Source organism: Palaemon carinicauda, chromosome 7 (assembly GCF_036898095.1).
Source record: "Palaemon carinicauda isolate YSFRI2023 chromosome 7, ASM3689809v2, whole genome shotgun sequence".
NCBI lineage: Eukaryota > Metazoa > Arthropoda > Malacostraca > Decapoda > Palaemonidae > Palaemon > Palaemon carinicauda.
In genome coordinates, this window is record NC_090731.1 from 146,607,374 (window position 1) to 146,625,629 (window position 18,256).

The 18,256-nt window shown below is 38.3% G+C and overlaps 1 long non-coding RNA gene across 1 annotated transcript in view; it reads right to left on the bottom strand.

Annotated features, from left to right (window-relative positions):
• Positions 1–14,319: 14,319 nt before the first annotated feature.
• LOC137643681 (uncharacterized) overlaps positions 14,320–18,256 on the bottom strand; it is a 32,209-nt gene continuing 28,272 nt past the window's right edge. The window contains exon 2 of the long non-coding RNA XR_011045041.1: positions 14,320–14,510. This is a non-coding gene — a long non-coding RNA (uncharacterized lncRNA). The remainder of the gene's footprint in view (positions 14,511–18,256) is intronic.

Sequence of the window (18,256 nt, forward strand, 5' to 3'; positions counted from 1 at the left end):
ATATTCCTAAATCAAATTCAATCTCCCTCTTAAAAAATGCTAATCGCAGGATTCCCTATCGAGTATTTAAGAAAAAAAAAATTATTGTTAACCAGATTAATTGTTTTTGAGCCGCTCTTACTTGTTAAATAGGGTTATTCCTCGCACATCGGTATAGTAAAAGAATTAAAACCCAGAAAATATTCATCTTTGATGTCGTGATGAGAATTTGCAAATATTTAATGTTGGGACTCTGTGCTATTAAAGTGTTAAAAATTCCACTGTAAGGAATGAGGGATTGCTGTTATGCTAGTATTGAATGAATGGTGTGAAATTCATGTGGAGAAGTTAGGACGTTCTTTTGCCTAGTTTCTTTTAATAGAGCGTGTTCTAAATTGGACAAGCGATATCGGTTTTTTTGCCAGCGTTTCCACGAGGAAGTCGGACTGAAAGGATTTTGGGTACCATTTTTTTTTAGATTGATGGGTACGAATTAGGATTGTAGGTGTCTCATGTAGAACAGGGTGGGTTTTGCAGTGTAATTTCCGTAATGTAGCTTATGAGGAAATTTTGTTTAACTATGTGAAAAGGTGAAAAATATCCTCTTATCCTTATAGCTAGTAGAACACCCAGTCAGTCAGCCAATTGACAAGCTTCAAACTTGAGTTTCTTCAATAAAGTACGTTCCAAGACTGTAGAATCCTCAGCTTCAGTAAGCAGAGCATATACTTTAAAAAACTGCTATTTTAAGTTTTCAAAATAGCCCTTTATAATATTGTAAAGCTATTAGAGAAAAAAAAATCATGTAGTATATGCATAAAATAGATTTTCTGAGATAATTGGGTATTTAACTTAACAGTTTAGTTTTTTTTATATGAATTCATGTATAAAAATGCTATAAAGAGCAAATTCTTTTCTTGTTTTTAGAGTTTTGAGGTATTAATTTTGTGATTTGCTGAACTATCTAAGGGGAAAATTTTAGTCTTCGTAAAGTCACCGAGAAATAAATGATACATTATATTTTTCTTTCTTTACAAAAAGATTTAAGTTTGATGAATTGCTTTTTATTAGTATATATATATTCCTAACACTAATTAACTTGTATAAAAGCTATAATTCCTGGTCCTGCGTTTCTATATTTCGAAAGCGATTCTAGTCTTTTAAATTGTGACTCAAAACGTGTAATGAATTAATTATTAAATGTTATTATTCTGTTAAACTTCTGGGTATCATAGATAATTGGTTGATTTTTAATCTAAAGATATATTTCCCTTCATTGGTACTTTTTTCCAACTACCTTACATTAAAAGGTATAGTATTTAGGAGCAGAATACTGTATCATGCTTGGCGAACGTAATCTCTGTTTCTCTCTTGTGTCCGAGCTCATTCTGGTAACTTTTAAACTTAATTTTAGGTTGGGGTAATCTAAAGTCTTTCAAGGACAAAAATTCAGAATCATTTATTTTGATTACTAAAATTAGTTTGATCTTAAATATTTTGACCGTAACTTGTGATGTATTAAGTTACACAGGACTTGCGTAAAATACTTAATAAATATTGAAGAAACATATTTGATTTTTGCCTGAGGATACATTAGTCAGGCATTATATGTTTGTGATAGTATAGTAAGGGGTTATGAGCAGAGAGTAGTATAGGAAGAGTTTTTTGAGGTAAGGAATTTAGTATGAATAATTATAAGATGATGATAGTATATTAAGGGCCTATATGCAGAGGATAGTACAGTATACTGTAGTAAGGAATTATAAGCTGAAGATAGTATTTAGTGGGGTTGACTTTAGTTAATCATAGGCTATAGGTGTATAAAACACTTTACTCATATTTCTAGGAGTATTCTATATTTTTGGGGTTGATAGGTTGTAGACCAAAATTTAGTTATTAGGGTTTACATGAACTTTGAATTAAAACTTTTCTACCTAAAACTGTAGGTAAATATTCAGTAAAAATCTTTCATAACACTGTCTGTATGCATGTAAAAATAAGCCGTTTATATAAAGTTGGTATTTTTCTAGTGTCTCAGCTTTATAAAATGTTTCAGGTTAAGCTCCCTTTCCAGCATTTCTTTTGCTAGGGTTTGTATTTGAGAACTTAGTACACAGCTAAAGTGATTTGGGTGTCCATGTGTAAGGTGAATGCGTACTTCGGTCCGATCTGACTGTCTGCTGGGAGAAGTAGCAAGGATGGTCAGGGCAGTAGCCTTGCATGTCTCTTCTCTTTTACCTGACTCAATCATGTGCATTAAATGGGACGAGACAGAGAGGCAACTTGGCATTTATAAATCTTGTCTGCTTTTCAGTGAGCTTTGGGTGTCTGTAGTAATGGATTGTTCTGAAATTGCACAAAGGCCTGAAAATGAATCTTATTGTTTTTTTAGATTTTTAATTTATTTTCCATTCTAGAAATATTAATTTCTTTATTGTCTAAGTGAATAATTTCCTGTTTCATTAAAAAAAAATTAACGTAACTCGATAATCTTTGGAATCTGCCTTATAGTAATATAAATAAATATTGACAAATATTTCATTTAACTTCAGAAGAGCTCCAAACTATTCCTGAAGTCTTTAAATTGCAATCCTGATATCAATGTTTGTAAAATTATCAATAAAGAATTTGAAAAAAAGAAGGAAAAGGAAAGCATTCAAGGGCCTAGTGACATTGCTTCCTCATAAAAACTTTGCATCAAGTTTCTGGTTACTAGGTGGGATAGGGGATGGCCTTGGTGGGCTTTCCTTTTCCTCCTCTTTTTTTTTATTAATAATTTTACCTTTCTATTAGAGAAAGCACTACTACTTACTTGCACAATCATGAAATGTGTAATCTCAAATGCTGAGCTTCAAATACACCAACAGGTGTTCAAAAGTAAAAAAAAGAAAATGGACACCACCAGAAAAACAAAGAAAACAGGACGTTTTGTCATTCCTTGCACCATAGTGGATGTTAAGTGTGACTCACTTAAGCTCCTTTCTTGGCTCAATGCATGACAAACGTCAAGTTTTCTTTGCATCTAGGATGTTTAAAGCTTTCAGAAAATGGGATTTCATGGATCTGATGCATATTTGTCATTGACTACATAGTTTGTATTTTTATTATATAATTGAACTGATTACACTGAAACCTGTCTTGCATTTGCCATTCAATCTTCTATAATAAAAGTTTTTTAAGGAATTTAGAATTTTTTTCCTTACCCATATTGTGTTAATTGGAAGCTTTTAAGAACATAGGTATACTTTTGTACCTAAAATGTTAATTTAATGGCTTCAACATTGAATAGGTGGCTTTTGAGGAATATTAACTAATGGAAATAGGTCATTATTCATCATGACTAATAAAAACCCTATTTGACAGCCAGCTGGATTAAGAAGTGGACTCGGGTCCAAAATGAAATACAACAGTTTGGCCATCTTGACCTTACAATATATTAAAAACACACTTGTACTGCTGCTCTCAACCCGCAGTGTTAATGGGGGGTGAACAAGTTTTGTTTGTTGGGGATCAATGACAGTCCAAATGGACGAGTGTCTAGTTTGGAGAGAGGACCATTTCATGAGGCTTTTTGGCCCATTTTTTTGTGGGGAAAAAGGCATTTGCTGGTACTTAAAGGGGCAGGGGGGCCGCTTAGGGAGAACACTCTGTCACATGAAGTTTGATAGAGGGAAAATATTCAAAGTATTTGCTTTTTTATTTTCATTTTCTTTTTTTATGTACCAGGGAAACTAAATTAAAAAGTAATAGTTTCATATGTATTTTATTTCAGTATTTTAAAAATTTTACAATTGGTATGGTATAAATATCTGAGCAATTCAATTTAGTTTCAATATCTTTTCAAGGTATACTAAACATAATAATTACTTAAAAGGTCCATTGACGTGCCATATTGAACCGCACAATTGCCAATATAGCAGTATTTAAAGATAGTTAAAAATCATTTGAAATATTTTGTTGTAAATAATAGGCACTATTTAATAAGGAGGACTAATGCATAAGAATAATTATACTTGAATATACAAAAGCTTGTCTTGAAAGATAATTTATAGCAAAAGAAGTGACATACCACTGGTAATATAACTAAATACATGTACATGTAGATGGTCCAGAATTTTTATGTCAGCAATATTAGCATTACTGATTACTTTAGTCCTATTCTAGGTTCATTAGTCAAGAGCTGTTAAGAATTCTTTTGTGATAGAGAGTTAAAAGATATTTGAATATCTAATTAGAATACAAGTACTTTTTCATTCATAACAGAAATGAGACTAAAGTAGGTAAAGCTTTAGCTCATTTGTAAAATTGCACCCTAGTTAAATATTCAGATATCTTGTACTCAATATCATGAATGAATTCTTTCCAGCTCTCTTACTATAGTGAACTTAGAATAAGACTAAAGTTGTCAGCAATACCCATTTTATCGATGTCAAATTGGTGGACCATATATCTTTACTTATTCAATATATTTAATTATAATATTACCAGCAGTATGTCGCTACTTTGCCATAAATCATCAATCAAAACTAGCTCTTGTATATTCAAGTATTTTTGTCTATGCCAATTATTCTTAAGCAATAGACATTATCAAAAGTGTCAAATAATTACAACAAAGTAGGCCTATTTCAAATATTTTCAACTCAAGTAACTTGAAATATTTTGTTGGCATTTATACTGTTCAATATGGCATGTCACTTGATTGTAATAAATCCTTTCTTATTCAGGAAGCTGTTAGCAGTTTGCCCACAGGGCTTTACATGTTAAGAAAATATCTACTGCTTTGCCTCCTCCATCAAGTTGCTATATGTAACATACCTTTCAAGGGATTGTTTACCATTATTTACAATAAAGAATATTTGAAATAATAATCCTAACCAATGTACAGTTTTGAATTATACAAGCATTTGCTTCTAAATTAAGTTTTGATGATTATTTGTATCTAATAAAACTTTAAATGACAAAACAGTATTTTATTGTATATAAAATGAAACTGGTTTTAAGCACTTGATATATGCTTAATTATAATTTCAAATTCACATCCTATTTACATGGTTAATTATTAGATTTGCAGATAAATGCTACCTGTAAAACCTCTTTTGGTAGTTATAAGACACAATCTACATTTCTGTTTTAACTGAAATTTTTAACCATATCATTAACCTCTACATCCGTAAAGTTTATTTCAATGCACTAACTTTTAAAATACTCGTTCAAAATGTTGCATTAAAAGGACTCTGGCCGGCATTCTACAGATTATCTTAAACCAATAATTTAATTTTCTTTGAGCTTCTTTATCGCTAATTATTCCTCATTTTGTCTTAAATTGATTACGACCTGATTAGCCTATGTAACAAGAACCGAGTCCGAACATTGTTTGAAAAATATTAATCTTAAGCCATTCATTTGGTATACCTTCTTCATTAAGTCTTTCAAGAATAATCTTGAAATTCTACAATAAAACCACTCCTAGAACATCTACCTAAAGAAATATTCTGTGAATGTTGATTTAAAACTACTTCACTGATGGTTTCCTTATCTTTAAACTGCAATAGCTGAAATTAAATTATCAGTACTATTCCTTTCATAAAACCTTTTGATACAAATTCAATTTGTAAAATGCTCCAAACTACAACTTACTAACTATATAGACTGGAGTTTAAACTCTAAATTAGATTTTAGACTTAAAAAAAAAGCAGTTAATGGGATCATTTGCATAAAGAATATGCAAAGCCTAAAACCAGCTGAGATTTCATCATTAATTGCATCTTTTGTATTAGGAATATGCAAAGCTTAAAACCAGTAGACACGAGATTTTATCATTTTGTCATTTAAATATTTTAAAACTATTCCAATTCACTGGATTAAAGAAATATAAATAGGATCTTTTACTGCAAACAAGCATTCGGAATGTTATACATAACCAGAATAACAAAAAATATTGATATTTTGGGAAAATTATTAATTTAACTAAAATTACTAACATATTTGATATGAAGTTTTGAAATTAAGACAACAAACCCTGGAGAAATGTTCTTTTAAAAACAATCTAAAACTTATTTTACAATGGTCATATTTTTTAGAGAGAGAGAGAGAGAGAGAGAGAGAGAGAGAGAGAGAGAGAGAGAGAGAGAGAGAGAGAGAGAGAGAGTGTGTGAGTGTGTGTGTGTGTGTGTGTGTGTGTGTGTGTGTGTGTGTGTGTGTGTGTGTGTGTCACATTAGCCCTCAAAATCTTAGCATTAATATTTAAGACCTTAAATAATTTGCAAAGATTTTTTCCCCAAATATTCATAATTACTCTATTCATGACTTTCCTTGCTTACCGTTACACAAGATAAATGGATTAGTTGCTAGTACATGTAATCCTAACTAGTAAATTAAAAGTGAAATTTTTAGTAAATTAAAAGTGAAATTTTTAGAGCATATTTGGTTCTCCCTTCAACTGAAACATATGTCAAATAAAATAATTCTAGTACTGGGACTGTATATAGAATACTCGGTTAAGCAAAATACAGTATGTCATTGTTACAAAGTAGGAAATAAAACTTATTTTAAAACATGCTGTACAAGCAAAAATCATTAACTAAAATATTTTCACTTCTCTATTATATTTATAATACACATACTTATATAAGTGTTTATTACTTGAACATGATAGACTCCTGTATTCTTCCTGCCCACAAGGAAAAGTGACTGAACAGCACTGACAAGATCAGGCTAATTAGAGAGCCATACTTTTTTGTCTAATAGCTATCTTAAGCATATCTACTAATAACTTTTAAGAGAACAAAGGCCTATTATAAAATTGGAATTGTGTAGAAGAAAACTTAATGACAGTTGCTAATAATTAGATGGTCTCGAAAGACAGAGATGAATTGGTATACATAAACAAAGATGAAATAATTTTCTTAGTTAAAATAATTAGTTTAAATGTTATATTCACATGCAATCAATGTAATTTAATATAGAGATTGTAGAAGAATTTGAATCAACTCCCAAAAAGATTATTAATTTAATTTCTCTTCGGTCACACATTTAGATAACTAGTTTACAGCACTTTAAACTATTCTAAAAATGATACAATCTTGAAGTACTGTACTAGTATGTTAAGAGGTCCAGAGGAAAATGACATTGATTTAATAGCTAGTTAATGAAAATTGAAAACATCAGAAGCAAATTTCTAAGGAAGAAGTCCTTCATTTACATTTGTTGCTCTTAATTGGTTATCAATGTTAAATTTTCTTTTTCAAAAACATTTAAAGAACAATCTGAATGTCGATTAGAAAGTAGAAAAAAAAACATCTAGAAATAGTATTTAAGTTAAATTTTGGGTGTTTAGAATTTAATAGAAAAAAAAAGCATGTGTATTTTCCAACAGAAAGATATAAAGAATTAAAGACTAACTAAAATTAGCTGTATATTCATTGACTAAGATTAAGGTCTAATAAAATACTTTCTACGAGACTGAATTTAAGTTAATAGCTTTCATAATTAAATTTACCACTCCCAGAAATAAAGACACTGATAAACTTGAAATAATCTGGTTATATTGTTTTGAAAAATGATATTTTAATTATAAAATAAATTTTTGAATGTACTTACCCGGTGAATATATAATAGCTGCTGCTCCAGCAGCTCGACAGAAAAACACACAAAAACTCGCGAGCGATCGCTATGAAGGTTGCGGGTGTGCCCACCAGCGCCAACTATCGGCCAGATACCACACATGCATGTAAACAAGCCTCAATTCTTCTCGTCCCGCTGCGTCTCTATTGGGGAGGAAGGGAGGGCCTTTAATTTATATATTCACCGGGTAAGTATATTCAAAAATTCATTTTATAATTAAAATATCATTTTTAAATATTTAACTTAGCCGGTGAATATATAATAGCTGATTCACACCCAAGGCGGTGGGTAGAGACCAGAGTTAATTAAGTTTACAGCGTATATGCTTAGAGTTTTTGACAGTTATCAATATAACAAAACACAAATATATAGGTACCTGGTAAGGAAGTTGACTTAGACGATTACTCTGCCTTGTAAGTCTGTCTTCCTCACGAAGCCCAGCGATCCTCTTAGGATGCTGAAGGACTCCCAGGAGCTGAAGTATCAAGGGCTGCAACCCATACAAACAGGACCTCATCAAACCCCTAATCTGGGCGCTCTCAAGAAATGACTTTGACCACCCGCCAAATCAACCAGGATGCGAAAGGCTTCTTAGCCTTCCGTAGAACCCCCCAAAAAAATATTAAAAACATTTCAAGAGACAGATTAAAAAGGATATTGGAATTAGGGAAGTGTAGTGGTAGAACCCTCACCCACTACTGCACTCGCTGCAACGAATGGACCCAGTGTGTAGCAGTCCACGTAGAGAGTCTGGACATCTTTTAAGTAAAATGACGCGAACACTGACTTGCTTCTCCAAAAAGTTGCGTCCATGATACTTTGCAGAGATCTATTTTGCTTGAAGGCCACGGAGGTTGCTATAGCTCTAACTTCGTGCGTCTTAACCTTAAGCAAACATCGGTCTTTCTCATTCAAGTGAGAATGAGCTTCTCGTATTAAAAATCTGATAAAATATGACAAAGCATTCTTTGACATAGGCAATGATGGTTTCTTAACTGAGCACCATAATGCCTCAGATTTACCTCGTAGTGACTTAGTACGAGCTAAATAGAACTTAAGAGCTCTAACAGGACATAATACTCTTTCCAGTTCGTTGCCTACGATCTCTGATAAGCAAGGAATATCAAAAGATTTAGGCCAAGGACGAGAAGGCAGTTCATTTTTGGCCAGGAAACCAAGTTGAAGAGAACAAGTGGCTTTTTCTGTAGAAAAGCCGATGTTCTTACTGAAGGCATGAAGTTCACTGACTCTTTTAGCCGAAGCCAAGCACACTAGGAAAAGTGTCTTGAGAGTGAGATCCTTCAGGGAGGCTGAATGTAATGGCTCAAACCTGTCTGACATGAGGAACCTTAGGACCACGTTTAAGTTCCATCCAGGAGTTGCCAAACGACGTTCCTTAGAGGTCTCAAAAGACTTAAGGAGATCTTGGAGATCTTTATTGTTGGAAAGATCTAAGCCTCTATGCCGAAAGACCGAAGCCAACATGCTCCTGTAGCCCTTGATCGTGGGAGCTGAAAGGGAGCGAACCTTTCTCAGATGTAAGAGAAAATCTGCGATTTGGGCTACAGAGGTACTGGACGAGGACACAGATGCTGACTTGCACCAGTCTCGAAAGACTTCCCACTTCGACTGGTATACTCTAATGGTAGAAGCTCTCCTCGCTCTTGCAATCGCACTGGCTGCCTCCTTCGAAAAGCCTCAAGCTCTTGAGAGTCTTTCGATAGTCTGAAGGCAGTCAGACGAAGAGCGGGGAGGTTTTGGTGTACATTCTTTACGTGGGGCTGACGTAACAGATCTACCCTTAGAGGAAGACTTCTTGGAAAGTCTACCAGCCATCGAAGTACCTCGGTGAACCACTCTCTCGCGGGCCAGAGGGGAGCAACCAACGTCAACCTTGTCCCTTCGTGAGAGGCGAACTTCTGCAGTACCTTGTTGACAATCTTGAATGGTGGGAATGCATATAAGTCCAGATGAGACCAATCTAGGAGAAATGCGTCTATGTGTATTGCTGCTGGGTCTGGGACTGGAGAGCAATAGATTGGAAGTCTCTTGGACATCGAGGTTGCAAAGAGGTCTATGGTGGGTTGACCCCAAGTCGCCCAAAGACTCTTGCACACGTCCTTGTGGAGGGTCCATTCCGTAGGAATTACCTAACCCCTCCGACTGAGGCAGTCTGCTAAGACGTTCAAGTCGCCCTGGATAAACCTCGTTAACAGGGAGATGCCTCGATCTCTTGACCAAATGAGCAGGTCCCTTGCGATCTCGTACAGCGTGAGGGAGTGGGTGCCTCCTTGCTTGGAGATGTACGCCAAGGCTGTGGTATTGTCGGATTTGATCTCTACCACTTTGTTTCGAAGGAGACTCTCGAATTTCATCAAGGCCAAGTGGACTGCCAAAAGCTCCTTGCCGTTGATGTGCATGCTCCTCTGACTTGAGGTCCACAGACCTGAGCATTCCCGACCGTCCAGGGTCGCACCCCAACCCAAATCCGACGCGTCTGAGAATAGTACGTGGTTTGGGTTCTGAACTGCTAGGGAAAGTCCCTCTCTCAGACTGATATTGTCGTTCCACCAATTCAGGCATGCCTTTACTGGTTCAGAGACCGGGATTGAGACCGTCTCTAACGTCTTGTCCTTCTTCCAGTGAAAGGCTAGATGGAACTGGAGAGGTCGAAGGTGTAGCCTTCCTAGCGAGACAAACTGCTCCAGGGATGATAGAGTTCCTACTAGACTCATCCAATTCCTGACTGAGCACCGTTCTCTCTTCAACATAAGTTGGACTTTGAGCAGGGCTTGCTCTATTCGGGTGGCAGACGGAAAAGCCCGAAAAACTGGACTGCGAATCTCCATCCCTAAATACAGTATAGTTTGGGATGGAATCAGCTGGGACTTTTCTAGGTTGACCAAAAGTCCCAATTCCTTGGTCAGATCCAATGTCCAATGAAGATCCTGCAGACAGCGATGACTGGACGAGGCTCTGAGAAGCCAGTCGTCCAAGTACAGGGAGGCTCGGATACCCGATAAATGGAGGAATTTTGCTACATTCCTCATAAGCCTCGTAAACACGAGAGGAGCAGGACTTAGGCCAAAGCACAGGGCCCGAAACTGGTAAACCACATTTTTGAAAACAAACCTCAGAAACGGTTGGGAATCTGGGTGTATAGGGATGTGGAAGTACGCGTCTCTTAGGTCGAGAGAGACCATCCAGTCTCCCTTTCTGACCGCTGTTAAGACTGATTTCGTGGTCTCCATGGTGAACTTTGTTTTCGTAACAAAGACGTTGAGCGCACTGACGTCTAGCACCGGTCTCCAACCTCCTGTCTTCTTCGGGACTAGGAAGAGACAGTTGTAAAACCCCGGTGATTGAAGGTCCGAGACTTTCACCACCGCTCCCTTCTCTAGCAACAGAGACACTTCTAGGTTTAGGGCTTGTCTCTTTGACTCCTCTCGGTACCTGGGAGAGAGGTCGATGGGGGAAGTCGCTAGAGGTGGTTTGCGTACAAATGGTATTTTGTACCCTTCTCTGAGCAACCGAACAGACTGTTGGTCTGCGCCCCTCTTCTCCCAGGCCTGCCAGAAGCTCTTCAATCTGGCTCCTACTGCTGTCTGAGGCTGTGGGCAGTCAGACTCTGCCACGTGAGGACTTGGCTCCTCTCTTCTTTCCTGTCTTTCCCTCGGCACGAGTACTTCCCCTGCTGGGGGCTCTGCCACGAAAGGGCGGGATAAATCTGGACGCCGGAGTGTCGATCCTGGGTCTAGCAGAAAAGGATGTAGGAGTCCCCTTGCGAGCAGAGGACGCCACCAAGTCATGGGTGTCCTTCTGCACAAGTGAAGAAGCTATGTCCTTAACCAATTGTTGCGGAAACAAAAACTTTGATAAGGGAGCAAAGAGCAGTTCTGATCTCTGACAGGGAGTAACTCCTGCCGAAAGAAAAGAGCAAAGGGACTCTCGCTTCTTTAACACTCCCGACGTAAAAGAGGAGGCGAGCTCATTGGAACCATCGCGGATGGCTTTATCCATACAGGACATAATCAGTAAGGAGACATCTCTATCAGCCGATGAGATTTTCCTACTTAAGGCTCCCAAAGACCAGTCAAGGAAGTTGAAAACTTCAAAGGCTCTGAGTACGCCTTTCAGCAGATGGTCAAGGTCCGAGGAGGACCAACTAATCTTCGAGCGTCTCATGGCTAGGCGGCGGGGAGAGTCTACGAGGCTTGAGAAGTCACCCTGGGCAGAGGCAGGGACTCCCAAGCCGAGAACTTCTCCCGTGGCATACCAGACGCTCGATCTAGACGAGAGCTTTGACGGAGGGAAGGCAAAGGCCGTCTTCCCCAAACTCCTCCTGGTATCCAACCAGTCGCCTAAAAGTCGTAAAGCTCTTTTGGAAGAGCGAGAGAGCACTAGCTTTGTAAAGGCTGGCATGTTAGCAGGCAAGCCTAGAGCAAACTCAGACGGTGGCGAACGAGGAGCAACAGTGACGAAGTGATCGGGAAAAAGCTCCTTGAAAATTAACATGACTTTCTTAAAGTCCATTGATGGAGGAACCGTTCTAGGTTCGTCTACATCCGAAGGATGATCATCATGATGAGGGTCAGCAACGTCCTCATCTGAAGGATCCTCATCCGACAACTGCTGAGTAACAAGCAAAGGGGTTGGCAATGCTTGACACGCAGAGTACACACGCACTGGTGCATTAGTAGCAGTCCAGGATGCTACGTCATGTAACTGCTTAACAGCCTGACTGTCAACAACAACAGGAGCGGGAGGACGCTCGACGTCAACTCGAGACTGTTTTGACTGCCTAGACTGAGCAGTCAAAACAACTCTAGACTGCGGTGGTTGACGCTCAGCGTCAAAACAAGTTAACTCCGCTGGTTGGCGAACGTCCTGAACGTCAACAAGAGCATTAGGAAGTGGCTGAACGTCCATATGCGGCTGAAAGTCAACACGTGACTGCATCGAGTGAGGCTCTTCAAAGCGTGACTGACGTGACTTAGCTACGCCAACGTCAACAGGACGAGCAAAGGCTCGTTTTGGCGGATGAAGGCCAGGATCTCGATGAGTTAAGCGGCGAGGATCATCGTGAACCTTATCGGCAGAATAGTCTTCCATAAGGGAGGCGAGCTTGATCTGCATGTCTTGCAGCACAACCCATTTAGGATCAACGGGAATGGGTGCGGTAAAAGACGGGGTAAACGTCTGAGACGGCACAACCTTGCCTACAGCAAGACTCTCTGAGCCTGTGTAACGTTGCTGCTTAGGCGGCGAGCAGTCTTCCGATGACTGCAAAGGGTCAGAGCTGTCCCAATGGCTACAGCCAGGACGCTGGACCTGTCCTGAAGGGACCGACTTTCGCTTAAGGGGCCTAGAAACCTTGCTCCACGGTTTCTTATGCGAAAAGCCTTCGGATGACGAGGAGAAAATGGTCTCTCTCGTCTTATGGTAGGGGCGATCTTGGTGAGACACGCCTGTTACCATAGAGGGAACGTCTGTTCGCTGATCAAGGCCTCTCGAACCCATAAGTCGTACGACATTACTTCTCCCCTGGGCTTGGGAGCTTGCAAGAGGTCTCGGACTAGGCGAACGACAGGCACGAACAGACGAACCCTCGGTCGCAACACTGACAACACTTTGCGCACTAATCACTTTCCCACGATTTTCCGCTGTGGCACTCTGACACTTTAGCTCTTTAACGTCAGCCATGAGTTGATTACGATCTGTTGCTAACGATTCAACTCTTTCACCCAAGGCATGAATGGCACGTAACATGTCTCGCATCGATGGTTCCTGAGTGCCAGTAGGGGGTTCAGGCACAACCACTACAGGGGAAGGATTAGGTTCAGGGGCATGTGGAGAGGAAAAATCTACTGATCTAGAGGAACTCCTCCTTACCCTATCTCTCTCTAGCTTACGAGAATACTTGTCGTATTCGAGCCAATCGAATTCCGAAAGGCCCACGCATTCCTCACACCGATCTCCTAATTGACAGGTTTTACCCCGACAATTAGAACACACAGTATGTGGGTCGAGAGAGGCCTTTGGAAGACGCCTATTGCAATCCCTAGCATTACACTTACGAAATCTAGGGGCTTGTGAAGCGTCAGCCATTTTGAATTAGTCAAAGAAAGTCCAAAAAACAATCCAAGTCATCAACAATTAAATCTGTCCAATAGAGAGTTCAAGAGTTTAAGTTGAAGAAAAAACACCTGCACTGCGAAAGCTCAAACCAAAATGAAGTACTTCACCAAATATGTTGAGAAAACTCCAGGTTATACAGCGAGTATTGATACGTCTTGTCGTCAAGGTCGACAGAGAAGAATTGAGGCTTGTTTACATGCATGTGTGGTATCTGGCCGATAGTTGGCGCTGGTGGGCACACCCGCAACCTTCATAGCGATCGCTCGCGAGTTTTTGTGTGTTTTTCTGTCAAGCCGCTGGAGCAGCAGCTATTATATATTCACCGGCTAAGTTAAATATTTAAAATTCATATTACTTATTTAGTTTAACTTTACTAGTATTTTATCTTCAGCTATTGATTGTTATGGATACCTATTGGATATACTGTAAATGAAGTGACCATTGTAAAACAACACCCTAAAATCTCAAGAACTCCAGTCAATTGAGCAAATCAAGGTATTTCTAGTCATGTAATGATGTTTCTCAGAGTAATTCAATACTCCAGAAAAGTTTGATGATGAAGTGGCTGCTTCAGTTGAGACGATTAGGTTCTCCCTTTTGAATAATAAAACTTTCTAGGTTTTTTGTTGTTGTAAACCCCAGATTATTTCAGCCGATGATCTTGGTGTCATTAGGAATGTCTCCCTATAGTGTACTTAGGGCATACAGTATTTGAAGTACAAATTTTGATCAGGATGCTGTAAATTTCCTTTTCTTTTGAAGATTCTTGTCTGAAAAATAAATAAAATATGCTTAATGTACAGATACTGCAGTCTTATTAAAATTTTTTACTGTGAACTTCAATATCAAGACTATAGTTTCAATAAACTATTCTGCGTGATAAACTATAAAGAATATAGAATAGTCTACTGTAATGAATATAAAATAGTGGAAATAATGACAAGCTAGACATGTTCATGACATTTATAATGGCAAATATTACAACCGAAAGTATATCACAAAGTGGAAGAGTATTACTGTACCTCCTAAATCCTAGCAAGGAAATACTACACTACAATAATTGAATGAAAGGCCTCTGATAATCCATCGACTAACAGAGCTCACCTTTATCCTTTAACTTATTTCACAAGATATAGTATAGTAAATATAAGCCAAATATGGTGAAACCCATAAAAAAATATTACATTAATGAATATCAAAATAAGCACATTTGATGTAGATTAGCATTCCAAAATCCTTTAAGTGTATTTAAGGAATTTTTTTTACAGCTATTTAAGTAACAGGGGGTATTTTGTAAAATCTAGTCACCTTTTGTACAATCTAAAAAAAAAAAAAAAAAAAAACTTGTGCATTTCTTTTTATTCCTATTTTATAACTGTATACATTACCAAGAATTGATGAAAATTGAAATTAAAAATCATAAATTTATCATTAATGATGTCACTAGCTTTTCCCTCTGAAATTTATATATAATGATTGCTCGAATTTCTTGTTATTCACAAGACGCATGAAGGAAAGAAGTGATAATGGAGATAAGGTAGAATTTGCAGATAGCATAGATAGGGGCAAAGAGAACACAGTAAAGACCCTTAAGTATCGCCTAGAGTAGCCAATGTGAGGTAGACTGATGGCACTAATCTCCTACAGAGATGTAAACCATGGCTATGATACTATACTTAACTGGCCTGGAAACTATAAGATAAACTCCTGGGCACAAAATACGACTGAGTTTAGTACTAACATGTAGACATTGATTTTCGTCTTTGGTTTGTTAATGAATGAGGAGACCACTGGTCCAAGCTAGACCTTGTAGCACTTGTTTGTTGGTAGAATGATACCCTTGGTTTTAGTTTTCAAGTTTCTGACATCATTGCTGCTCATTATCTGGTAACTAGATTGGCATGTTAGACACTCCCTGGTCAAGTAGGCACACCCTAACTAAAAACCTATTTCAGTCGCCTTTCTATGTTCCAGTAAAATTAACTTTGTAGCAAGTCCTTCATATTTTGTTTAACAATAAAAACTTAAGCCTTCAATAGGAGTATGATTTCATTTTGGCTGGAAATTTGCAGTTAAAATTCATAAAGAGAAGGTGGTAGTTAATGGGAATGGTAGGGAAGCTCCCCCACCCCCTCACCAGAACACAAAGCCAATTAAACCTTCACCTAAGGCATGCAGGGTGGTTGAGGCTTGAAGTGGAACTTGAGGACTCTGGTTTGTATAGCTAAGAACAATACAAATTTTTAAAATCTGTGAATTTTTCCTACACGAATAAAACCTTCATTCTGGGTAGAACTCACCATTAGGAGGAAGAAAGACCTTATACCCCTACTGGTTAGTTTAAAATCGCGAGATTTCAAGACGCATTGACCTTAAGAAGTGCGGAAATTATGACTCTTACTACCTTCCATTTTTTAAGAAATGGATTCTAAAAGGTTAGATTAGGCTACTGTCCTTAGATAGATGGTTAACGGAGAACTTATAACCTCGTAAGGAGATGCCGTTATAATGTAGCTATGCGGGGTCTTTATAAAGAAATTTTTTTTTTTTTTACAAAAAGCATCCTCCCCTCGTGAAGAGGATGGACTAGATAAAAGAGTTTCTATAACATTTTTTAAAGAACAGAGCTCGGTATGAAAGCTTGCATGCGTCAAACATTAGATCCAGTAAATAATGCCAAACATTTTTTAAAGAACAGAGCTCGGTATGAAAGCTTGCATGCGTCAAACATTAGATCCAGTAAATAATGCCACAACCGCTGCACTCCAAGAGAGGGAAAGGAGGAGTGAAAAATGCCAGTGACACAATACACTACACAACCTGCTGATCAGTTATCACATGTTCGAGTAAAACCGTGTCTAAAGACTTGTGAGTATACTACCCCAAATAGTGGCCTGTAAAGGTCGTTTACTACTTCCAGACTTCAGCCTTTAGTACTTATGCCACTGACAGGTTCTTTCTTCTTAAAGGCTAGCATACCAATTCCTTCAACTTAATGAAAACGTGCTGGAACTGAATCTTCTGGGTCATCTGCTGCTTGGGGATATGCCTTCTTGATGGTTCCACAAAACCAGAAGCAAATTGTATTCCTTGAATTCTTCTTTTCAGTCGTTGCCATCACTAATGAAAACTTTGAAAATGTAGCCTGAAGGATTGGGTTTTCTCAAATTGTGTCTAAGCACAATCACAAGACAAATAGGCAAATAATCCAGACAGTTGGTTGCTACCTTAAGGAAGGAGATGGAGAAATACTCAAATCTGTCGTCAATGGCAGGGTTCTAGGTTTTTGTTATGAACTCTGAACACAGGCGAAATAGACCTTACTCTATCTCTTGGAATAACTCACAACCTTGGAAATTCTGTGAAGTATGCATACTCTCCGTTGACACTACTCCCAAGAGAAAAATGGTCTTCTAAGTGAAGTCTTAACTCGACAAGCGTCATAATGGTTCGTAACGTGCCATTTGTCCTAAGGGCTGGTTATATCCCAAGCAGGTTGCCAGAGTTCTTTTGGTGAGCAAGACTACTCGAAGCCTTTCATGAGTATAGAAAATTCCCACGATGAGCCCTTCAGTCTAAAGACATAACTCTAAGGGTTGGGTAGGGGCCTTTTCCCCATCGAGAAAATGACAGCTCTATCTTGTATGAGGTAGTATAACCAACAGGTCTGTAATCGCTTTTATCCCACACCACTCAGCACTGAGTACGCTCTTGGTACAGATTACTTAGCATTGGGTATGACCTCTGAATGTAACCCCTTTATGTACTTTAGGATTGTAAGACACGTAGCTATGTTGACAAGACCTATTCAGACGTTGTCTTACTCTTCAAATGTAGCAGTATCATTAAACTGAGGGCACAGTATTCGGTATTTGATTGACGATGGTTGACAAATGGTGTACCGATGTCTGTTCTAATTGGTACAGTATGAATCTTTTCCCTCACTCACTTAAAGGGTAGATGGTACTCGTGCAGTTAAAGAGGAGAAGGGCAAGGCCCTTACTCCTAACAGTGGTGTGCACACTTGTTCCTGTGATAGAGGACAGGTAGTCAGTGTGAGTGTCCAACTGGGAAGTGTGCTGATTGCTCAATTTTCCTAGAGCACAATGTAATAGAAGAGGACATGGCACAGGGAATGAACTTTGACAAACAGGAGCATGTGTCCTAGGGAGAGTGTCTCAGTTAGCGAGAGCAAAAAGGTACATCTAAAAGAGATCGTTTGCGTACTGGAAATTGCATAACAATGGATGGGAGCCAGTGTGAAGGAGAGTATGAGTGGGCGATGGGTGCATGTGATCAGGAGTGTGGGGGCAATTGGCCCTCCAGAAAATGTGAGAAAGATGAATGCATTAAAAGGTGAGTGCACACAGGTGAATGTAATGTACAGTATATCATATTTACCTTATTTAAATGCCAGTATAAATAGATTTTATGCCCCTAAGGCAGTTATTACACATGTGGCAGCCAGTAAGAAAATGAAGACGACCTTATTATATATTTTTACCCACAAGCACTT